Genomic DNA, 25,891 nt, shown 5'->3' with positions numbered 1-25,891 from the left:
GCACTTTGCGCCAACCGCCGTGCACACGAGGCGTGTACGGAGGCGAAACGCAATTATCATTTAGCCGCGGCTCGGCGACCGCGCGCGCAAGTTGTCTAATCGGTTAACCGCAATTAACTTCGATATTGCGTAATGAGAAAAAGAAACTACTGCTACGAGAGGGAACCAGCGATGGGTGCTTATTCGCACTCGCACCTCGTATCCGCCAGCTCGCGTTAGGTGATTCTCGTCGCGTGCCTTTTCTTGAATTTTTCACGGTTTATCCGTCCACAAAATCTCTCCGTTTTGCCTGGACCTGCGATTCTCCCTCGTAGCGACGTGCAAATTCACGGAGAGGTCAAAAAGAGAGCAAATAATGTTCCGCGAAAAAAATGCTCCTGGAAAGTGCTGTCGCATACGTGTGCTGTGTACTGTAAAAACGCAGTCGATTCTCCTCGTACGGTATGCATAACCGTTTCGTGTATTCTGTCTTTTCTTCTCTCTTTCTCCTCTCTGACGGTTGTCATAAAGATTCTTGCTCGCATCGACGCGCAAAATATCCGCGCGCGTATTCGGATTTCAGTGTTTTATGGTGACGTTCTCTGGACGCGGTGGCAGTCGAATTCCCGTCGAATATCCCGTGACAAATAAGACGGATATTCGTGCCGTCCATGGAGAGAGGTGAATGGTTCTCCGGCGAACAAAGCTTTCCTGGAGCTTCGAGTTTCGTCGGAAATTCCGCACCGCCCTCGTCGTGTTTTAACCGCGCTCTATCGGGTTTATTATCTGGCTTTTGTAGAGTCCGTGGATTTGCCGTGCGAATTCATCGCAATCGCGTTCTTGAGGAGCTCCGTGCAATGTATGTGTGTCGCAATCACGCATTTTATCTTAGGCGAATCGGAGCGTGGATCGAATGCAGCCGCGACCGTACCATTCAAAACGGTGGACGATGTTTCGTGCTGATAACACAACTCGGACCGCATAATTACGCGTTTTACTTTCGTCGCGCCGGGCAAGTTGTTACCCGAATCGCCATGAGAAATCTGCCAGCTTTTTTAATAAACCACCGTCAGCTAGGAATGGAAAGTTCTTTGTTGCAGCACGTATTTAGAGCAAGTCCCGAGCCTGAGATTCTCTGTGCACCCCTACATAAGTGATTTAAATTGGCATACGGGACTTTACTTGCACGTTACTCTTAATAGACAGCTGACATCGAAACAGTTAAAACCGGTGCTTCACCGGTCGTCCGTAGAAATTGTCCAGGTGATATCAGCGTTGGTCCCATGGTCACGTATCGAGACGTGAGTCGAGGTATTCGCGTAGCTGAACGAATTGCCCTTTGCTAATTTCCGACGGCGATACGAAGGACACACGCGAGACTTGACGATTATTTCACGACGTCGTCACGTAGCAAGGGAATGAAATTGCCGGGTCAGCCTCACGTAACGTTTACGCTTGCGCGCACCAGAAGACATATACGAGCGCTAGAAATCTATATATATATATTTCTAGCTATATATAATATATATTTCTACACACACATATATACATATATATGTATTCGCGCGCACTGCAATAGTGCCCTTCCCCGTTAATATGGCATAATACTCGGATATCCGGCGCCCGATATTGAAATTATTCAAGAAGCCGAGCCGGGCAAAGATCGCTCTGCAAGCAATTGCGGCGCGTACGCTCGTCCGACCGAATTTACGCGCGCAGCGTTCGCCTGCCTACCGATTAAAGGAGGGAACCAAGGGGAGCTGGCTTCGATCCCGTGTACAGCCATTCGGTAAACCCGTTCCCGGGCGGCCTATGGCCCGTCGGCGCCGTCTAATTCCAGGCGCAACAATGGGGCCGCATTATTGCGCGCGATGTTCGGTACCACCGAACGGAGACCTCTCTCCGCGCAACGGCTCCCTCGTTAAAGATTGACGAGGCGTCTTGCGTTATTCACGGCTAATGTGCTCGCTCGCGCATAATCACATGACGTTATTTCCCAGTGACTCGAAAGGAGATGAGATCATCTCCTTTCATCTCGGAGGATGGCGGTTTATCTCTCGCGATGTTTCCTTCGTTCATGAGGAGGACGCGAGGAAACGCACATGAGTGACAGGTAGACGCGGAGATATGAGGGATCGAGCGGATTTCGATGTCGCTCGGATGCCGCACGAAAGTGTCTCCGATTTTTAGTCGTATTTCTTCGACGCCATGGAAGTCCCAGTTCTTCTTCTTTCTTTCTTTCTTTATCTTCTTTTTTCTTCATCTCTCGCCTTGGCGCTATATCGCCAGTGTATGATATTTCCCGCAAAAACGCTCCGAGGATCAACCCGCCTGACACTCGGCTTCCCAAAGTGCTCTCTATTGCAAACGCGGCTGTCTTTCTGTCACGGTACTATCGCGAATCCGATTATCCATGAAATTCGAATGAACCGAAATCGTAACGGATATCGCGGCATGTTTTCCGCCGAATTGCGGATTGATTCAGAGGAACGGCAAGGCGCGTTTACCAACTGCGTTGGGATGCTCTCGATTTTACACCGCGTCGATTGTTAATCCGGCAAATTTTGTTTGCGCTGTAACGAGTCATCCGATCGAAACCGTTCCATCGGGATACGTCTGCGATGTCCTAATTTTGAAACGCGATTAATGCTCCGCGCGCGATTCCGGTAGCTGGTGTATACTTAGCGCGGCTGAAGTATAAGTATCTGAGACCTCGTCTCTTGATATTAGGATTAAGTAAGCTTCGCAGTTTGGCTTTATGTTTGGCGGATACGCCCGCTAATGAGGTGGATGCTTGGGATTCTCCATAATTGTGTGCCGCTGTTTGTAGTTCCACCAATGATCCTTTATGGTTGACGATCTTTAGGGAGACTCGAAGATCGCCTGTTCGTGTTTGTAGGTGCTGTTGGATTAGACTGTCAATTACTCTGCATGTAGATTAAATTCTAAACTGATCGGAATTAAGGAGACAGTCTGAATGTGATTTAAACACTAAATATACATTGAATAATTTAATTTGATCAAGAGGTAGAAACGACGAGAATTTAATTCGAAGCGATCCAAGCGAGTCGGTGATGACGTCTCCTGTGACGGTTAAATATTCACGCATCAAGATAACTCGACACGACGGAGTTAAAAGATTTAATTAAATTATGAAGCTTGGTCAAAATATTATGATTTGTTTTCTCTTTTATAAATTACTAGTACAACACAGGCGCGCGCTATTTTATTTTTCAATATTAATAATGTTTTCGACTAATAATATTCATCTATTATTTATTATATGCACAATTATCACACTCTACCAAATTGTTAACCTCCACGCGAAGATATTTAACACGGCTTTTTTAAGAGTGGATTTGGCATATTGCGAAGAGTTTTCGACGATTGAAAACCCTTTAGATTTAGAAATGAAAAAGTTCTAGCCTATAAAATTTTTTTCTTTTTCCGAGGAGTTCTGTGCTATTTATATAGTTATTTGGCATATTGCCTAGAGTTCTCAATGATTTAAAATTCGTTAAAATAATAAATGAAAAAGTTCTAGCCATTAAAATTTTTTTCTTTTTCCGAGGAGTTCTGGGATATTTATATTGTTACCAGTACAACACAGGCGCGCGCTATTTTATTTTTCAATATTAATAATGTTTTCGAATAATAATATTCATCTATTATTTATTATATGCACAATTATCACACTCTACCAAATTGTTAACTTCCACGCGAACACAGCTGCGCGATGGTAATCTAAACTGAACATAACGCACAACGCGAATCGAGATAACCAATCAGCGTCGCGGAAAAGAGGCAACAATGATTTCGATTTGATTTAACACGGCTTTCTTAAGAGTGGACTACGTAACGAACATAGAGAAGAACGAGGCATAACGAGATCATATTAACTGTGCAAAATTCTTATATTGCACAAGAAAGATTTTCGTTTTTAGATCAATTCGACTCTCTTGTATTTTTCTGACGCTGAGAAACGTCTCCTTTCCCATTTGCGTAACTCGAGTTGGCAGTCACGCTGTGGTAACGACCAGAAGACTATTTATTTCCAATAACCCCCGCTAGCACCGTTCCCAGTTGATACGATATTTTAGATCCGCAAGCCGTATTCGGTCGTTTGCATAAGTCAGCTCGATGTACGGATAGCTTTCCGGATTACGAAATATTTCCCTATGTAAAACGTATTTCAAGATATCGCTCATTTCATTCAAGAATCATCCATCAGTATTTCTTAGTCGTGTCAATGATATGGAAATATTAACGACAGGTTAGTCTTGTATAACATACACATTTTACGACTTTAAATTAATTTGACTTTAGCTCTCCCTTAAGTTCTCCCTCAGCTCCAAGTACTCCAATATTAAAAATTCCTAAAGAGAGTCAGACGGAGTGACGTGCAATAAACATTTGGCAGAGGCTTCTCAATTGGCTGAGGAATCCGCCGTCGAAAAGAGCGATGATCATTTCGGGCTATTCTGGGGCATGATCCAGTTCCGCGGGGCGAACAAAGACTAAATGCTTTTTACGTCTGTGGCCGCGTACGTAGCTCTAGGAATTTCCTCATTAAATTCCGAACGCTTTCGCAAAAAGTCGGATTGCCGTAAGCGCGAGCTCGTAATCGTCTGCGGTGTGCTCGCCGTTAATGCGCGCGATATACGCAGCCCGCAACGTAATTTTAATTCTGCTCATCACTATCGATCCCGCGTCGTATCATGCAATGCGCGCGGATCTCCGCAGCGTTTGCGCGCGCGTACGATTCCGTCGCGGGCGACTTTATTGCAATCCTTGTGCAGTTTTCCATCGATCTTTTACCGCGGCAAAGGACGTATAGATTCCGGCCACTCTTTATCGGAATCCGGAACATCAGCAATTAAGCAACAGAATTCAGGTCGACCCCATAACGCCCGATTAGTTCGAGATTGAATACGTTTACGATCCTCTGACGCTCGATCGAGCGGCGCTCATTGCGGATAATCGTGACGCTAATTTGGCGGCGAGCCAGTTGATCGTCAACGATCATCGAATTAACGTGCTTGCTAAGTTATTAAGTTACTAAAAGCGATTTCCGTGTATACGATCCGACCAGTTCAGCTTTCACGCTGGATTTAACATTTAATTACTCCCGTAACAGATAGCATTCTCGCTCGATATACGTTTCTATATCTTTTCCAACCGCAGTTTTATCTGTCGGGAGGCTTAGATACTCTGTGTGATAAGAATTCCAACTCAAACATCGTCGAAGTGTCATGTAATAAATGAGCCAGTTCAGAAAATAACTCCTTCACGGAGTTATGGATCAAATGTACCTTTGGCGTAGAAGTACGCTTTCACGAGCGTTGCATACGAGATACGTCAGGAATTATATTTGCGGGGTTCAAACGCGGCTATGAATTTTCATCAGCGTTCAAATTAATTCAAATTGATTTTAGCTGCAGACGTGTCATTAATATGACCAAGTACAAAGGTGATGCAACTGAATATAATTAAAATAGGCATGATCGTGCCTCGGTGGTATAATGAAAGCTCGATGTACGTTACACACGTCTTCCTATCTTGAGCGTTTCTTTTTGTGTTTGCTCACGTGTCGCGGATGTTGATTGTCAAGAAAATTACTAATGTAATTTTGTGTTACACTTTATGTAACGCGCTAGATACTTCACATCGATTGCGTCTTCCTAATTTTCGCATCTCATCGTCACCCTGAAACGTCTTAATACAATTAATAAGTGCAAGCTCGAGTCTAATGAGCAAGCACGCGTGCAAAATTTCGATAATGAGCGAACGCGGCAATTTATCACCGTATCGGAGCACAGCAGCGCGCATAGTTTCCTCTCATCGCAGCTTATTAAGAACGTCTGCTCTCACAGGGACCGAGGACGAGAACTTTATATATTTTCCCCCTTTTTATTGATTATCCAAAATCGTTTTATCACGATAGATGCAAAATAGCAAGTAAGTTTTTTGCAAATTTGAGACAATAAGCGAATTTCCGTCCTAAAGCTGGTACTTAATTTACTAACTACTAATTTACCACAAGCATTCGGAATATTCACGTGTCGCGTTTAAATACATCACTGCACCGGTTACGGTTTCCGATGTATTTACGAATTACCGCAAATGTCCGTGCACTGTTTCCTGTTGGAGAAACCAGCCGCGGCGGATCGATAGAGCGCCTTCAGTACAGTTGATTTATTCACGATCTCGAGGATCTGTTAAGTTTTCAGCGCAGGAGAACGAATGACGGCATTGCATTAATGTCCCTGGCCGTTCTCTCGAGCTTGAAAATTTTACGGGAGACGTTCATAGAGATTCGTTATATAGTAATTGCGCATAAAATAGATTGAAACGAGTATTTTTGCAATGCGAGAACTCGGTGAATAAGTATATTTTTGCAACACGTGTGTATACCATCAATAAATTGCTGTTTAGAAACCTATTCATCTTTGGTAATTTTACGAATAAGAAAACGTTATATTTATTTTTCCCGAGTTCCGTATCACGGAACGATTTAAATATAGCGTATCTGTTATTTCATCGTCTCTCGTTAGGTCTCGAAATAACATCGGTTATTTTTATTTCAGTTCTGTTAAAATTTATTCGGTTCGCGAGCTCATTACATTTCCCTTCATTATAAAGCTTATTTAAATGTCAAAATGTATCTCACATGCACGCTTTTTGCTCTTCTTCTCTCTCTTTGTTTCATGATTTTTTCAAAATTGAAAAATCATGAGGTTGAAACAAGTTCCTTTCGCTACGAAGCTGATGCCGCTCTCTCGTCAAGTTCGAAGGCGCAAAATTTCTTGCAGATTTCTCAAACATGTGTGAACTTAAATTAGTGGACGAGCTAATCCACTTACCGCTTACAAACTTCGCCTACGTGTGACGCCTAGATAAAGCTGCGAGTATTCAAAGCGTAACAGAGGAGGGATTCGTGCGTGACAGAACTTCATCTTCCTCGCAAAAACGTTATACGGCTTCGGAGCGCCATGTCATTAGCAAGGAAATGATCCTCGTCGGACCTGCTTGAGGAGCCGATCTCGGTTCGTAATCGTGAGACGGACGTGACGTTAACGCGCGTATTAACGTGCATCCCGTCACTATAAAGAACGTTTAAATTTCCACACTCCTCGCGGCGTGTCCTCGTCGACAAAGCCGATCCCGTTAAGACATTCTCGGCTCCAGATGCGGACAAAGCAGGCCGGAATTGTTCTCCAATTCATGGAACGTAATTCGGCGCGATGCGCCGCTCGAATCTGATTAAATACGAGACAAGTGCATTGCGCATTTTCTTGTCGGCCTCAGCCTCTCTTCCCAGAGGAATCGGACTACTGTCGAATCTAATTGTCGGTATCATTAATTACAATTAAGGAGCCCCCACTCGTGGGAATGCTCGACTGAAAAGAATTCTGGGCGCTCGTGAGAGGAGCGCTTAAGAAGCTGCTAACTAGCGTTATTATGGACATAATAGGAGAGACGGCTCTTAATTGAGAATTCAACCAATGCGTTCCTCGTAACGGTGGCTAAAGAGACGCAGAATTCCAGCACGAGCACGCGCTTAATCATATCAATCGATGGATGATCTCACGCTGGTTTATTTACGGAATTTCTCGAGTATTCATTTTTCTATTTGTATTCTCTGTTTTTTGCTCTTCTGTGTCTGTTTGCCGTTGCAAATTTAACAATGACGAGTGTGCAGTCATAATCAGGAGAATCCGGATTCAGTGCATAGCGTATGCATGAAAGGGACTCGGCACGCCAAAAAAAGAGTTTCTTGCGCGCACGCGATCATGATAAGAATTTCGATGGGACACGATCGAGATAGCCTCGGAAGGAATTGTTCGCGAAATGAATCCACGAAAATTCATTACGCGTACTATGAATACAAATTCCGCTGTCTATAATTACATCAGAGAGAAAGAAAGGAACCGATTAACGAGCTTGAATCAGCGGTGAGTTCTTTGCGAAACAATCGCGACATTCGACACGAATATCATTAGCGACTTTTCGTGAGACGCGGTGATATCATGGAACATGTGCGGCGCCTGCAGGATACAGGCAAAGGAAATTCAGCAAAGTTCATCTTGCGCCAGGGAACGCTTCCCTTCTTTCTCTCTTCCTTTGTGACTGTCGCAACTTTGTAATTAGTGACTCTACGCGGACGAGGCGCGTTCGCACACGCGGAAACGTACGCCAACATTCTAAATCAACTGCAAATCGGTCAGCGGACAGAGGCACGTACATATGTCGAGTGCGCGAATCTAGGATACCGCATGTGTGCATGTGTGGATTTCGTTCCGTTTTTTAATCATAGTTCCGACAGGCGTGTACGTGTGCCGCATGTTTGAAAGGCGAATTCGCGACGTTTTCGCCCGAGACTGCCGTCTCGCTATCGTTTCCCTGGCACAACTTGTGCAGCGCTCTGCTATATTCCGCAGAACGTTTTAAATTATGTAAGAAATAAACAGTGCAGCACCCTGTTACGTTGGTCGCCGCCGTGTATACGCGTCCGCCGCAAAACTTATGCTTGCCTGCCACATGATTAAACTGTGCTCCAGGTGCTTTGAAAGATTTTCGCCGTTTTGCGCTCGATGTATATGCTACTTTAAGAAAGAACAGCCGTGCGCGCGAGAACCGCTTCGGGCAATTTCACCCACGATTTAACTCGCTCGACCTATGCGACGGGTTTCTTTGCCGTGTTTCGTGATACACGCGTAATAATTATATCGCGCGAGATTAACCGTTTCACCGTTGTAATACAGCGTTGTAATTCGCGTATGCAATAAATGTAATGACGCTCCGACTATAAATCACGCGAGGCGATCGATATTTCTCTCATAACGCGCGCGTTTCGTTTTCCTTCGTCGTCGCCTTTGAGGTTGATCGGAAGAGGAAAGGAGGATGATGATTTATCTCGTGTCAACAAGATCACCCCTCGAGATCGGTAAGGAATACGAGATTAAGAGGCGAGACGTTCGAGCACGCCCATTTCTTTCTTTATTAAATGGTTTTCTTTACTATCGCCTTGATAGCTTTCACTTGCAAATAGTGACTTTGTGACAATTATGTGTGCTATCCCAATTTACATCTGAAAGGACGTATTTTTGACCGTGGACTTTCATTGTCGTAAAGAACTACTTTGCATTCGAATTACGTCTCACTTTCGGTCTCTTCTCTGAGCTTCGACCCTACCTTTGAGTTTTCCCATTATAAAACGAATCGTGAGAGATGTTCCTACTAAAAGTTTAAGAGATATAATGGAATGTTGTCCCAAGCCGTGATTATTTCTTTTGCTCACAAAGACATCCCGAGAGAGACTTCTGACATAATATTCTTCTCCCCTAAAAGTAATCCTATCGAGATAATGCGTTGCACCACTTCATTATAAATTATAATTAAATCTGTTTTGCTTTGCAATTGTCAATCAGTGATAATCAAAATGCTGGAATGAAGTGCGACACGCCTGTTTCCATGAATGACACTCGTAGGCTTTCGTCAAGAAGGACTTCTTGAGAATAAAGGGAATTCCGTCACAGCCGCGCTTAAAGCGCAGAGAATTCAAAACACGCGAAACAGCCGTGAATTACAGCCGGCTTTGATACCGGCTTCCGCCGGCAGTATCCTTTAGCCCCCGGGAAAGCGCGGTATTACCGCTGCCTTAAAATCCGGGAGTCAAGCGGAGACATTGCAGCTCCGGATGACCTCCTACGCGAGATCCAGCGTGAAAATTATTTTTCCGACAGGACTAAGCGCGAATGCGCGCGTGTCATTCCGCACGGCGGAAATTTCATTAGGACCGTGTTGCGGTATCCTCGGGTGATTTCCCGTTGTTGGTGCAGAAATATGAAAACACTTGGACGGGCTGGCGTTGTTGGTTCACGGTGGCGAAAGGAAGGGCCAGGGTCGATTCCAGCGGAAAATGTCGGCAGGTCGAGAGGATCCGCGTGGCTGTAAAGTAATATAAACGAGAGGATTATCGGCTAAGCTCCTGCCCACACCCGTGAGCATTAAATGCACTCTTTTTCCACCGCTACCGCTACCCCGTTCTCCCGGGCTATTCTCTGTCTTACGTTACCTGCCAGTTTCCGCACCGAAGTTTCCAAGACTCTTTGCGGCCCACCCCTTTGTCCCGTCCATCCCTTCCTTTCTCTATCCTCCGACGTCTGTCTTGCGTTCTACGGCGCATCTGAGCCTGGCAATTCCGAAGCTTGGAGATTTTGTCGGCAGTGCTTCTCCTGAATTATTTCACGCTATACGTCATCGAATATTTTTGTGAGTGAGTTTAGTCTGTTTAAAAGTAACCCACATTTTTATGGATGTGCTAAAAACGTGAAAATATCCCAATATATACATATCTGATACTCGATAATTACAATGCGAAAAAAATAGTTTCTTGTATTATATTACGAGATGACTTTTGAGTCACATCGGAAAACTGATATTACAGATACACAGAACAGATCAGATTTATACCTGAGATGTCTGATAAATGTCTGAGATTTAATTTGGCGGTTGCAAAGTTATACAAATTACATTGATTGAATTTCAACCAAGTACATTAATTATCTCAATCAAGAAAATTAATTAAGAATTACTTAAGAATAGATTTCGATCGAGAATACTTGAGCAGATATAAACTTATTCTTTCCGCAGAAAGTAAGAACCATTTGTCTCTCGTGAGTCTAAGAATTGATTAATATTAATCAGATTCATCCCCAGACTCTTCTGCGCGTTCCCCAACGCGCGTATCCTCGTGAACAGTCCCGGTCGATTATTCCAATAAGAGTAACGAGCTTTTAAAATAGCGGCAGATCCACCGAAAAGTTTCAGTTTAAAGTTCACGGCAAAGGGCACGCGGCTAGATAAATCTCGCGGCTTTTAACGGCATCTGGCGTGGGACTAATTTTCATAGGCGTTTCTCTCGCTTTCCTCTTCTCTCTCTCTCTCTCTCTCTCTCTCTCTCTCTCTCTCTCTCTCTCTCAATTCGCCCTTTTAACTACGGCGTTCCTTAAATTCCAAATGCGCAACCATAAATCTCCGCAGGCACGAAGTGGACGGGGATCGAGGGAGGAGACGCGTTGCGAATTTTTCTCGGCTGCGCTCTCGGCAGTCCGGGTGCCCTGTTTTCCTCTCATCGCGTTATCAGGAATTGATCGGACGGCAAAAAGTTACAGCGAGCTGCAGGTGCACGATATTACGAGTCCGCCGACTACGCATAGTCACTGAAGAACTTTTCGTCAAGTACACGACGATACGACGCGGTGCACGATCCCGCTCTTTGGTACTTGAGAGAGAGATCGGAAAGTCATCGAACATCAGTCGATTCGTTACGACGTACTTCTGTTCCCAGGCGCGCAAGCACGATTTCGCATAACGGATAAATACGCTCGCTGTGCACTCGGGCACTGGAGTACTTGAGCTTTCCGTTGCAGCGATTGGAATCAAGGGAGTGTTGGTGCAGCGCCGAAGCGCCGCATCAAATTAAAACTTTACATGGATTTAATGGGCTTATCGAATTCAAAAGCCGACTACCGGTACCCCGAACTTCGCGTCGAATTGGAGTAACTCAATTTGCGACAATCGCGCCGCTTTCCTCGCGAAAATCGATCAGATATTAATTACGTTCTCAATGACGCCAGTGAATCTTTTGACTGTTGACTTATGGCTCTCCGTACATCGTTATGAAAAGATATCAGTTGTTTTCAGTTAGTACGCCAAGTACTGTGCAACGTTGCAGAAAACAGAGAAAAGCAACGGAAAGCGGCGGATACACACTCACACACGCTTCAGTCGCACGTGCGTTTTAGCGTGTACGCTTTTTCACCGCGATTCTTTCCGCAAGCTTTAATTTACCTCGCGATAGCCTTAGCGGCCACTGGTGCATGCCTGGTCGGAAGTTTCGTAACGCGAAGGCACCGCCAAGCACCACGTACGAATGCGAGAGGACCGGGAAAAAGAAAAACCGTGCGATAAGCGGCATGAGCTGCACTCCCGAGGAGGAGCTTTCCGTCCTAATTTTTCCCTTTTGTTACTGTCCACAGTTGCATGCCAGGCGCAACCACCATTTCCACAAAGTTCCTCGGGAATTACTTGCCCGCCCTTCCGTCGCCTCCAGTCGCTACCTTGATTTGGAAATAATTGTTGCCAAGTTTCTCCGGATAACTTTGCAACGACGCGGCGCGGCGTGTCGGACTGTCGGGCGTGTTTCTCTCTCGCGTGGCCACGTCTATGCACGCATGCATCTATGTAACGCGACGGCAAACATACGATCACGGAGAGACGGTAGGAACACAGCCGATAAAAAGTTTAATGGGCGATCTCGGCTTATGAATAGCGCAGCGGCGTGTCTGATTTTATGCTAAATTGCGCGACTGCGGACGGAATGTAGTGGCTCGCAGATATCAGTCGGACAGTGAACAGAGGACTTGCGCTCGTGTGCGTCCGTATATACGACTAGAGAAAACAAAGGGTTTCAAAATTATTGCCGGTCCCCAAAATGCAGCCATAAATCGTGTCCGCAGCTGTTGCGCGGCGTATTTTTTCTTCTTTCTTGTTATTCTCCCGTTTTTCGTACACTGCAGATACTGAAATACATGATGAAACATAGGAACCTAGATAAAACATACTTTTGAATTACTGATTTCCGAAAATCTGTGAGAATTTCACGGTAGATAGCATACATACAAATATGACACTCCAAATATAACATATTTTTCTGCAAAGCAGAAGTAGATTCGCTAAACGATAAAATTGCGAAATACCTGCGAAAGACTATGTGTGCATACTCAAAGGTCCATAAAAAAAAAGTGGAACAAATTAATATCATAATTCAAGCAGAGTAAGTGGCACTTCCAATTTTATTCTCTCTCTTGCCTCTTTCAAAAACATTTTTATTTTTCAATAGCATTTAATTCGGACTGACTCTCGGTCGTTCGGTCACGAGAACGGGGTAATAGCCGAGCGTAATTCGTTTTCCGCTAGTTTATTCCGGAGCGATTTTTGCTCCGAACTGTTCCCAACGCGGACCGCACGCGGTTAGGCAAAGCCTAACAAGACGTTATATGATTCGAGATAAGGCGGGGGCTGGTTTGCTTATGCACGGGGGCTCCGGCTAACCCAACAGCTTCATCACGGGAGGTGGTGATAAACGAGCCGACCTGGCCCGGCTATACGTAACCCGACCACGCGCGCTCGCTTCTATGCGTTCTATTCGAGCCGTAGACCTGACTATGGTATCAAGCGGACAGACGACGGACGACGGTCAGTATGACGATGATAGTGGCGAGGTGAGGGCCGAGCAACATCAGCAAAACCAAGGTTTGCAAGCTCTGCCCGAGATCTCGCACATCGAAGCTTCCACTCGATTCAGCCTCCCCTGACCGCTACGTTCATCCGCGTGCACACCATTGCGCGCGATTGCATGTTGCGACGCGCGCTCGAACGACCGAATGATGGATCATCGGCTGGCCAGCTGAATATCCCGGAACAGGCGTTTTATCGTTATCACCGAATCTCCGGGATGGAACAGTTTCGCGGCGCGCGATAAAGCACGCTTCGCCCTCTGCCTCCCGTTTCCACCCCCGAGTTTCTTTTGTGTTCTCCTCTTGCGCCGCGCCTCTTGCGTCTCGCGGATCTTGGGTCGCTTCGGCATTGTTACGCGCGCGTCCCATTTCGTCTCGCGAAATCTATAAGCACCGACGTAACTACGCCTTGCGAGCTCTTCCGGTCGCGAGGAACTCGCTCGGAGAGGAACGTCGAGAGAGAGAGTTTCGTTTCGTCCGTTGACGAATCGTCGCGAAGAACCTCGCAAGAAGCTTCGCTGCTCCGAACACTTCCAATCAAATCAAGAAAAGAGAGAGAGAGCAATTCTGAACGAATCGGGCAGATGAAATGCAATCACAGGATATCGGAAAACATTAATTAGGAGAACAGATGTTCCTAAAATTTTCACGAGGAAAGTAAAACGACGAGAAGTAGTCATAGATCAAGATTTGGCTTATTCGTTTCATTATTCGCGTATTGTTTGATATCACGTCCGAGCCGCGCAACAATCGGATCATGTTTTCGCACAGATACCGTGCGATTTACATCGAAAGATTTATGCGCTATGGCTAGACGGGTTGCACGGTGTGTACCGCGCCCAGCCTCGTGGCCCAGGTATGAAACACGTATGTCCGTACGGACATGCAGCGCATTGCATGCGTCAGTTGAAATTTACGGGAACGTGTATGCTACTCACGACGGTGAATTCGGAGACGGGGGAGACGTATATATTCGTGGTCCGTCCTGGGGAAAATTTCGCGGAATAAAATCGCCCGTACCGCTCTCGGGATCGTATCATTTCGCGAAAACACACACGATGTATGTAAATACGGCAGTGAATAGGCATTTAAATCACGGGCAATACGATCCTGACACTACGGACGGGCACGATACGCCCGGGCACCGGTTGCTTTGCTCGCCTTCTTCTTGATATCGCTCGCAATAATTTTTTTACGCGCGTTTACATCCGTATACACGCGAAGTACGTCTACTTTCTCCATGATTTTACATATTAATCTCCGATATTAGCCCCGATGCACACGCTCGTCAGAGTAACAGGTCGCTCACGTAATAACGCTGCCCCCGTTACGAAATGTTTATCGCGAGATAATGAAGGCCTCAGCGTTTTCAACGTTATCCATGATAAAGCGTTCTTTTAACACGATACACTGCCGAATGCCCCGTTAATTCGCACCTCGCGGACTATAGCGAGCTACGTGATAGCGAGCTACGTGACAGCGAGCACGATTCTCTCACCACGTCGGTATATTCCATTGCTGTTGCGACCTGCATACTGAAGAAAGTCGAGCCCCTCGTTGCCAAGCCAGGCGCGACGTCATTAGTAACTTAATATCAGTAGTTTCGGGGGACCGTACCCCTTTTGAGTCTTCCTGTGTACACGCGCTCCGTGCGCTGACGCATGCATATTCCCGGCGTGCACGACACTTACGTGAACGTAAAACCAGCACCCAACGCCCAAAGGAGCGCTCAAACATGGTCAGTATCTCTTTGAGGCCGGAACTTTTCGCATTACAATGTTGCGCGCGGTAAAACGGTAGATCGAATTGCGATTGATAATGGCTGACGTTAATTACGGTAATTCATGGACGAAGTTTCGAATGCCGGCCGGGTGAACGAGCAGACGAAGCCGGTAACGAAATAGGATACGACTTGCATAAGACGATAAACCGGTCGGGTGTAATAAAATCGAGAGCTAACGTTGCTATCAAACTGCTACGTTGCCTCGATAGCGCTCATATTTCACAATTTTGCAGATCGAGCGACTTTACGCTCGCGAGATATTACGAAATATCACGGTACCAGAAAGTAGAATCCTTCGTGAGCATTTACATTACACATTCATATTCACAACGAACTGCATATGGAAATTGGTCTAACACTGAGTCCAGGACTGAATAGGGACAGGCGAGACGAGATTAAAGCACCTAGTAAATCTTCGATATGAAGCTTGTAGAATTGATAGCGAGGATAAGAAAATATCAGGTACGCTCGAGCGTAATAAAGCAACGAGTTTCGACCCAACAACTCCGCTGGATACTTGCGCGTCTAATAGAATGTACATGATGACGCGTTTCGATGGTTTCCTTATGGGAGGCGTGAACATTTCACGTGATTTAGTACTCAGTAACGACCATTGAACGACGATTGGCGGAGGAGCGAGTGGTCGATCGTTTATCGTACGCGTTTCAGCGCCGAAACTTCCAAGTGAAGTTTAACTGCGCGGTTAGACGGCAAGCTCGCATGGAATACGAGGATCCATCCGAATCGTCGATCGTAAGCGAGCTCCGAACTTTAGGTGCCTTAACGTCATCCCTTTGAGGGATACTTACGCCACAACTTGCTTGTCGCTCAAAAGAACTGCGCAAAGCGGCCGCGACCACAAGTATTTACCGAAAGTTCCACCAAAAATATTTTGTGACGTCGAGTAATCAGCTTTTTTTTATTTAGACCACCCTTGTAATCCAACCTGGCCACAAAAGGACACTTGGACCGTACCTACCTCTCTCTGGCGTTTCTCTGACGTTTTCATTCGTTTGTCCGCCATTCCTCGTCATCATTCCAGTTACGCTTCTGCTACTGGCATGGCGCCTCGCTTTCGAGTCACCGAAGCGAAGAGCGTAAAATTTGAATATCCCCTAACGACGTCAGCGTCTCTAAGAAAACGCGAAACCATGCCGAGAGACGCAACTTTCTCTGCAAGCGAGCAATTCCTCCCTCCTCGAGATTGGACCAATTTACGCGCGCGTTCGAGTCCTCCCCTCGCGATTCTTCCCTCGCGAATTATGCGACTTGCACGGACTCATCACAGCACGCTTGAAACACGTTTATTTTTTTTTAATTGCTATGTAATGCATTTATTATGCGTCGATGAAAAATCGTGGGATATACGCACGCTATCTCTCATAGCAAATCTAATCTTCGCCGCAAGCGATAGCATCAATAATTCTGTCTTTTCTTGTTGCCTACCATTTTTCTCGTCTGATTCATGCTTTCCTTCGTTCCTGCCTTTCTAGTGCGAACAATAAGAATTACGCATCAACCACCTATCATGAGAGAGAAACGGCTTGGCTTTGCGCCAGATGCATCTCCGCGATCCCAAGCGAATCGGATATTTTTCTGCTATCACGCACGCATTTGCCGATTTTACTTTCAAAAGCACTTAAGGGGAGATAGTGGTAGAATGTGTCATAATATTATTTGAATATTATAATTGCTTGAAAAAAATCTTATCGAAAGAGATTGATTTTCTTCTCTCTCGTTGTTTGGCATCCAAAATTGTAAGTGACTCAAAGTAATTATTAAACTTTAATATACAATCTTTGAGGAGATGTTGATTTTCAGTTTTGTGTATGTAACGCGAAATCGAATATTACTCTACGAGTACACAAACTTGGGACACGCTATCGAGTTAAGTCAAATTTTGTGCAAGTCTGTTGCCCGCAGATCTGAAACTTTTCAACTCATCTCGATGTACACTTCTCGCTTTTCCAATAATATTTATTCCGTTAATACGTTCAAGAGGCATCATTATCAAGATATCTCGTTTGATATCATGAAAAAGCATCCTACTTAATTATTCAGAATGATTTAAAAGTTAAAGATTGTCAAAGAGGTTGCAATCTGCAAGCTAACGCTTTTTTAAGCTTGACGATCTCGAAGGAGCGAATGAATATTGATAACGCGCATCCGCGCGTACCACCAAGTTGGACGAAAGTTTTATAAATACACGCCAGAAGAAGTGGACAGAGAAGGGTGTACGAGTCCCGTCGCGGCGGAACTTTGAGTAAAATATCCATCTGCGCAAAGTGCAAAGACATAAATTGCATCGAGGTGCACCACTGTCCTACCAAAGATACGACGGACGAAGTCGACTCCGACAGTGGTGCACATCTTGCAGTGCCATCAGGGTGATTGCATTAAGAGAAGTCGTTCTCCAACGAAGATAATCAAGTCGCGCGTTAACTCGGTGCCGAACGGGAAAAAAGTTGACACAATTGCTACGGAATCTCTTCGCGGAAAAGATCAGTCAAGTTTCTATTGCTTTCGTCAGGCCGAATCAATTCTCACCGCATAATTTAATCATTTAAAAATCTCTCTCTCGTAATTTAATATTTATAACAACGTTTGTATTCTCCAGGTTAATTTATTGTTTCCAAAAAATAATGATCCCTTTTGCAGGGATTCATCTTTTTCGTTGGCATTGTAATCATGTTCGAAACAGTAATGGCACAATTAATATTGATTACACGCTGAAAAATAAATTCTTCAATTTGTTAATGTGACGTATTAATCTCCCTTGATGGTGATCGTAGTTTCTTACCTTCGTGTGCGCAAAGAAAGAGAAGAATTGTATCGCCCGAGTTCCGATAGTGGGAAGGTATATTTCGCGTGGAATGACGGGTACTGCCGAGGTCGGAGGTATTTCTGCGGAACAACCCCCCAGTGCAATATTACTGAAACAAACGCAGTCGCACAGAAATTGTTTCTAAAAATGGCGCGCATTGCATTTCGCATGATATCATCATACACGTGACTGTCTTTACTTTCAGGACGGTTCTGAAATGTTCAGCTTCTTTGCGTTAATTCGCGTTCACAATTTCATTATTCTTGCTTATAATAATTGCACGTTGCTTAACACGTTCCTACAGAATCAGTCGCACGTAGAATCTGCTTTGTATTTGACAATTAACAAAGTATTATTTGAATCGGGTAATGCTGGAGAATCCAATTAATTTATCTTTCTTTAATTATATTCTTTGTTATTGACATTTTTCGCGTTTCTGTACGCTTCTCGCGCGATATTCTACAATTCTGCACAGTATCTCTCTTCCTTTCTCTCTCTCTCTCCCTCTCTCGCATCCTCTTCCTCTCACTCGTCTCATTTAATTTTCCACGCGAAAAGGGATGCAACGAGCTTTTTGCAGTGGCAATCTTGCTCGCAATTGGCTTCGGTGAATATAGCGTTAGAAGAGGGCGTAAGGAAACTGCACAAAATATCTTTGCAGGTTTGTCGTGCGCTCACGCCCATGCTCTTTCTTTCTTTTTCTTCTCAGCTCCCTTTTTCTCTACCTGTATATTTCTAATTCACAAGTTTACGGGACCACGTAGGCATACAGTAGCAAGAACAGCAGGTTCGTATCCGCAGTCGCATACTCTAAAATAGAATTGTTGGCTCTGCTTCGTTCGGGAAATCGTTTCGCGCTTTTTGGATGCCGGTTTCGAGTGGATACGGAATTACGCGCAACCTTTTTGACAAAGCCAGCTTTTGCACATCGAGACGTAGATTTCATTCGTACCGAATCAAATTCATGCTGCTCGACCTCGCGATAAACGCGTTGATGGAATGCAATGGAGAGCAATATTAATTCCCTTAAATCTTTGCGTTGCATTTAATCATCGAAACGTTGCAATGCCAAGTTAGCCTAGGAAGTGCGATCCTGATTCCATTTCAAGATGAGAATTTATAAAGCTTAACGTAGCGCAGGTAATTTGTGTACTCGAAAGTGTGACGCGTTTAAATTCATCCTGTTGTTCAAACAGTGAGTAAGTAAGAGAAAGCGAAACGGAGAAGGAGAAGGAGAATAGTACCGGAGAGAGATGCACGGGTGAGAACCTATGCACACAAGGCGGTCCGTACGAAGGTCCGACACATACTCGGCAGAGTAAATGTTTAATGCGAGCCTGTGCGAAGCAAAACGTAAAGCGGTACCTGGGGGATGCACCTGGACTTTAGAAGAGAATCCAGCACGTTCCACATGAGACTATGTTTCCGTATTTTTAGGATACCGATACCTGCGTTTTCTCTTTCTTTTCACGACGGTGCCGTGATACCAACGGAAATTATTCATAACGTCTCATACCGACGATCGTGCCATAGAAATCGTAACAAGATTATAAGAGCTAGAAATAAATAAGGCTAATTAGCCAGTTCCACAAGTGGCGATAATGAGCTACTAATAATTAGCCGATGCATGCCATCTATTATTAACCATTTAGCGGAAAATCGGGGTTAACATAGGGATGCTGCAGTGCTCGTACCCCTTGTGAAACTATTCACGTCTCTAACGCTCGTTTTACACGTCACGAACGCGGTAACTCCTCAAGTGTTGCCTCATCGGCGGAAACGACGAACTCGCGCGAGTTCCACGACGTACCATTAATTGGCGTTCAACTATCAGCGTAACATTCTCTCCGTAACGATCGCTCTTCTCCTGTCACAAAAGGCTCACGTTCTTCCTTAACGACGAGGCGAGCCGACCTCGTCGCGGACTGGAAGATGTTCTCGCGTTGAAGCATACAAAGTAGCAGCCTGATGACACATCAGCAGGTTGAACTTATCTCACGGGGAAAAGTCTTACCATGTCACGAATTCGATGCTAATTCGTGACGATACTTTCGTAAGTGGTAACAACCCTTGCGAACGCTCACAATTCCGCGATCACCACGCACGCTGCGCACGAAGAGTAGACACGCACACACTTCATGTTTGGTCTCACGTTTATTCGAAGCAATAGTAACATCTAGCAACATGTCATCAACGAGCAGCAACGTCTAGAGACGAATCGCTTCATCATCCATATGACTGCTGCCTTCGGCGATACTCGCGTGTCAGGTTGCCCTCGCTCTTGCTTTTGATTAAGTATTTCATAGATAGCGGGAAAGATAGAGCAGGGAATCGAGAGAATTGCTCGTCGAGTCCGGGCGGAAGTGAATTCGGACTCGAGAGGAATGGGTGGAGTCGGAAAACGAACCGAGTAACTCGCGCGAGCACTCTTCCCGTTTGCCTTCGGCCGGGCTTCCCGCTGCGCGCCACTGAAACGTGCACAGGAAGATTGGATCTTGCAGTTTTCTTTCCTCGCGTTGCAGCGAACGCGACACGCGTTTCCTCTTAAAAACCGGCTACGTGTCCTCCACCATCGGTGCGTACGTCTATCGCGCGGATAGATGGGAAGAGCCGGCATGTGTATTCTCATTGCACACGAGATAACGGCAAATTGATAGCCGCAGGAATGGAATAGCCAGGACTTTTAAGAGACGACCGTGCTTTCGTGCAACGATTTATTCCCAGAGCGGAAATATCGTGATAATATTACATCGTCAGTTTCCCCGTATATTTCGTTCCCTTCCATTTTCTGTAGCTCGTACTCTTGTTGAACTCGCTTGATTTGAACGAAATGCGGGTAACCGAGAGATTAAGAGCAGAATGAAAGAAAATGAACTTTTCATAAAGAAGAAATTGAACGCGCGATAAAATCCGCATCATTGCGAGTCAATCGGTGAACCGCAGTGGAGAACGTGATAATGTTCGTAGTAATGTCCGGATACTATTGTGGATTCTTTTTCGAGCAAGACTGAGAAGCAAATCATTTACACGCGTCACGTAATGTACAATATAATATATATATATATATATATATATATATCGGTCCGCATTGTAATTGCATCGAAGTGACTTCCGTTACATTACAGATACCGAGCCCGGGTTCTCTGCTCTTTGTGGCGCGAGCGAGCGAGCTAGCCAGCCTGCAAGCGCGCGCGCTCACGCTGGAAACACGACTATAGCTCAATTACTTCACCGCAACCTCTGACTGTTCGAGCATTGAGCAAATTCACGCGTACAGAGAGACAGGGGTGTAATGATGAAGTGGCGCCGTGTGATCTCGAGAGCGTTATGTGACTTTATGAGCTAATCGTGCCCGGCGCGATCGATTATCTAATGCAGTCAGACTCGACGGATGCCCATCTCGCACACAACATCCTACATGTATGTACATGCAACATTCTGCGCGTGATTCTAATGTAACGTATACAAGCGAAATGTACAGACTCCGTCAGGGGAGCGCGAGCTAATGCCACCTCATGAACAAACTATAAACGCACGTTCCGTCGTGCGGTGACATTTTTATGGGATCTCGACGATGTAAAATGTCTTAATGATGTCTTTAATGATGTAAATCCCATTTCGCATCCCGGCAATAAAACTGAAGGAAACTGAAGGAACCTCCCGACAGAAGGAGAGAGACGAGAGGCACGTTATATTATATTCGTAACATGTTCATGAAAATTCAATGGTCTGTTACGACGTGGGTATACGGTAATAAAGCTGGGTTATGTAACGACAGTGCTATTAAGTAGCATCGTGGTCGTGAAGTGCCGACAGCCATCAGACAACGGATTCATTTGAATTAAATCATTGTAAGAACGCACCAACAACATTCCAACCACGTGACTCTATCTCGATGGGAGAAAATGTACGATCATTTTGCTTCTTCGACCGCGCGTAATTACGTCGCGCGAAAAGGTATCAGGCCGTCGCCACGGTAAAATTCCGCGGTGATCACGGGACCACGGCAGTATTTTGCAAGTTAATGACATTCCGGATAATCGATTGCTCAGCGTGTCGCCGCGACGCGTTCAATCAGGCGAGGATGACTCGACGATCCTCGATGAAAATTATTAATCTATTTACATGAAGGCTTTGCTCCTCGCGTCACGTCGAGCATCGCTGATATCGTTATTAAATTGACATTAACATGTATGATGTACATCTGAGCAAGCGCGAAATTCAAGGCACGCAAGCAATCAGAAATTGGAATTCGCATTTTTTTATTCCTGATCACTTTTAAATTCTAAAGATAAAATTTATGAAATTAATATTTATAACACTATACGCGACATTCGTTTTATTTGGATTTTTTTATTCAGTGACAATTGTCAGCATGTAGAAATGAAGTTATTTCCTGATTTCGCAACAGGGATTTGTTGCCCTTACTTTTCGGTTAATAGAGAATGGCACGAGGTTCTCGTGTAACCGTTAATTAAGATGTCTATCTGCCCGTTGCGCGATATAGACCGGCAATAGCAAGTCGGCCGGGCAGATAGGATCTAGAAACCCGGCCAAATCTTTTCGAAGACATTGCACAATGTATGTATATGGAGCAGCGAAAGACATCGATTCACCACGGCGTACAGTGCGACCACCGCAATTCCGGTCGCGATATCGAGGCACAGTAAATATATCTTTTGCTTTGCGCAATGATGGTGTGCATTGCTATTGGCGCAGAATTGCCCGTGTCGAATGAGTGATTGACACTTTTATCCTGACAACGAAACTGGATCCGTCATGTCATTAAAAGACGAACGACTCTCAAGTGTCTCCGCGTTTTTCCGAGCACGTCGGTGATCACTGATCCTTAACGCTGCGATCCGCGAAAGTGCATCACGACTTCCCATTACGATTGGGATTCTCGACATTACAGTCGTTGCGACATTGTCGTACAAGCAAGTTTGCGCGTGCTGCGAAACAGGCACTTTTCTCGAAACGGCGTGCTTTCCCAGCTGCGTTCGTTCGGGAGTTTGCGTAAAAGAAGATCACTGCGTCGTAGAAGACAAGTTGCAATTCGCGTATTCTTATCGTGGATAGGCCGCGACGAGAGAGCCGAGTGCCGAGGATGGAGATTCAGCATCATATTTAGTTTTTATTCCAAGAAATTTAGTTGTAACTCTCATATCTCGGATGACTCTCTCTTACGTCGTAATTTGCATTTCGGCATGGAAATCCTTTTTAGAGCGCATCTCTTATTTCGCTCCGCGCGCTACCGCGCTCTGACGTAATTTACCTCACCGCGATAATATCTGGCGTACTGTTGGCGTAATCTAAATTACTTCGACTTACTCCGGATGACTACGCCATGCGACGAAGTGACCCAAATCCGTTTATATTATATGTGTACTTACGTAGCGTCATCGATCCAATCCCAAATGACACGCCTGATCCTCTACATCTAAAAACTTTTCTGCACTCGGCAGGGTCACTTATGGTTAAGAAGTGTATTAACTATAATTAACCATAATTTTATGCAAAAGGAACTGCTCAACCGCGATCCTCAGCCTCCAAATATATACAATATCTCACAACCACGTCTCCGCGGCCCGGAAACGCACGGAATACTCGACTTATGACGCCGGGGTATTTCGATCCTATTCCGGTTACAACTCTCTGTTCCTCGTAATAATGACATTTGAGAGTTCCGAGTGTAATTATGTAACTTCCGTCGTCTATCTGCGAGCTGCTGCCGCGATCGAGCTCGGCGACAGCGGCAGAGAGAACGCGCCTCCGCAAACTCGGGCCAATTTTCGTAGACAATGGCAACGGTGCAACGTCGTGTGCGTTGTCGAAGCACGACTTTTCCCTGCGTCCAGGAGTTATGACACGGGCCGACGCGAGGCGTCCTTATTCCGCCGGTCGGTCGGTCGAAGAGAACGTACGTGCTGGAACGCGCGTCACGGCGCTTACGTTCCGCTCGCGGGCTGACGGATACGGCGCGGCGCACGCGAGAACGCTAATCCCGGATACCATAGTGTCACACACCGTCGTCGTCTGTCATTTACGGAAAACTTGCACACACGCGAGCGGGCGGTATTTGAAAACGCGAGCGAGCGGTATTTGAAAACGCGAGCGGTACATGCAATAGAGCACGTTTTCCGTATCACGCCGCATGTTCCTCCAAGCAACAGCGACGCATTTCTCTCCAAAAGCCGTCCTGGAGAACCGCCGTCGCGAAATTTGCTCGCGCGAACTCGTAACGGACGGCGTCGCAATTTCTCACAACTATCGCCGCGAAAGCGGATTAATTTATATACATTCGTACTCACATTCGTGTGAGCGCTCCGCTCGAGCAAATTCAACGAGAGTACGGAAATCTTCATCGCCCTGCAATTATCCCCCTTTCCCTGCGTTTCTTCTTTCCTGCACGCACATATTCTTCGTGGATACTTTTTCTCTTCTGTTTTTCGGCGAGGTAGAATACCTCCGAAGTGCTGCGTGTAGCACTTGGTCACTCGTGCACCAAATTAACTCCCCATTATGTAAAACGGTGAATTCCGCACGTCGTAGCTACCGCAGCGTTTGTAATTACGTGAAGGATACCGCGCGTGTATCAGCTGGATATTCCTCGCTATTATAAAATGCCATTTTCAGATGTTGGTACGTTTTATTCTGAAATGCGGATTTTTAAATTTGCATGGACGTGCATGCGAGAAGCTACACTGCTCCGAGTGAGAAACACGAGGGGAGGTCGCTATTTAAGTCCAACCTATTTTCCGGCACGCACACGATGAACGAATAACATACGCAGAGCCGACGAGAGAGTATTCACCCCCGGAGCTCGATTGTGAAGGCAAAGAACTTGCTTCTCTCGTTCATAAAATATTGCGCGCGAGCCGACACTGCCGCGATAAGCGTGTGCGCATATTCCGACGAGGGAAAAAAATTCTAATCGAATGCAAACGTTAGAAGAAAAACATAATAACGTGGAATATGTATTTTCGATCAATCGCGGCGCACCCGGAGAATGGAAGCTACGCGAGGCTGCAAAGGACTCGGGCGATATTGCCGTCGTGTAATTACTCGAGGCAAAAATGAAAACGGCACGGAATTTGCGGAAGATATTTCTGTCGATAAAGAACAGATATATACACACTATATTGCGTTTCACGACGAGCGACGAACTCGATGCTCTTCATCACGAAAACGTAAGACTATGAGGCGACGGTCGGGTAATTAAGGAAACCGTTAACTGCAAAATCCGATTTATCTGCGACGATTGGCTTCGAAGTTCGTCGGGCGAGGCGAAATGTTCTTGGGAGTTTCAATCAGCCCTCCATGGAACAGGTACTTTGCAGCCGTTGCCCTAAGACGTTCGGAATGCGATTATAATAAATTCTTGACTAAAAGTCGCCCAAGTACCTAAATCCGCTTTTGATGATAATAGCTGAAAGAAAATGGGAAGTCGGAAAAGGGATAGATCTTTTTTACGTCGTTGATAGTGCATTACACACCGCTGTGCCGCAGTAGCTCGCGTTTCGGAGGCATCGGGATTGCGATTTGCATGTAAAACGAAATGCTTTTTCTCTGCTATTTACGGGAGGATATACTTCAATATATTCATTGCCACGGTGTTTGATATTTCGCTAATATGCTTTATACCGTACAACGATTACAGAAACCGCGCGCAAACACGAAGGTATTACAATTAAAGCGCTTCGTGCTTATATAATCGTGGAAAAACACAATACCGCCGTGCCATTCACTTGTAGAATCATGGATTAAAATAATCGTAATATTTAAATGATGCATCCCGAGCAACATTTTCAAGCCCAGTTTATTAAAATATTTCTTTGTTGCAGGTAAATATTCGGGCCATGTTTGAACGGAGCTGCATGCAGGTATGTTATAATGCGCTGTTTAAATCTCTTAAATTATTCTAGATGCGCCAGTGTACATAAAATCTATGAGAGCAAATGTAAAAGACTGGTCGTCACGTAACACCGCACATTTTACTAT

General features: G+C 45.3%; 1 protein-coding gene across 1 annotated transcript in view; it reads left to right on the top strand.

Annotated features, from left to right (window-relative positions):
• Positions 1–25,891, top strand: part of LOC105279311 (amphoterin-induced protein 2) — a 192,692-nt gene that overhangs the window by 80,713 nt on the left and 86,088 nt on the right. The window contains exon 4 of the mRNA XM_026969946.1: positions 25,735–25,773. The gene's annotated coding sequence lies outside the window, so the exon portion shown is untranslated. The remainder of the gene's footprint in view (positions 1–25,734; positions 25,774–25,891) is intronic.

The sequence above is a fragment of the Ooceraea biroi genome, chromosome 5 (genome assembly GCF_003672135.1).
Source record: "Ooceraea biroi isolate clonal line C1 chromosome 5, Obir_v5.4, whole genome shotgun sequence".
Taxonomy (NCBI): Eukaryota; Metazoa; Arthropoda; class Insecta; order Hymenoptera; family Formicidae; genus Ooceraea; species Ooceraea biroi.
Note: the sequence above shows the minus strand (reverse complement) of the source record. Positions and strands in the feature narration are given on the sequence as shown.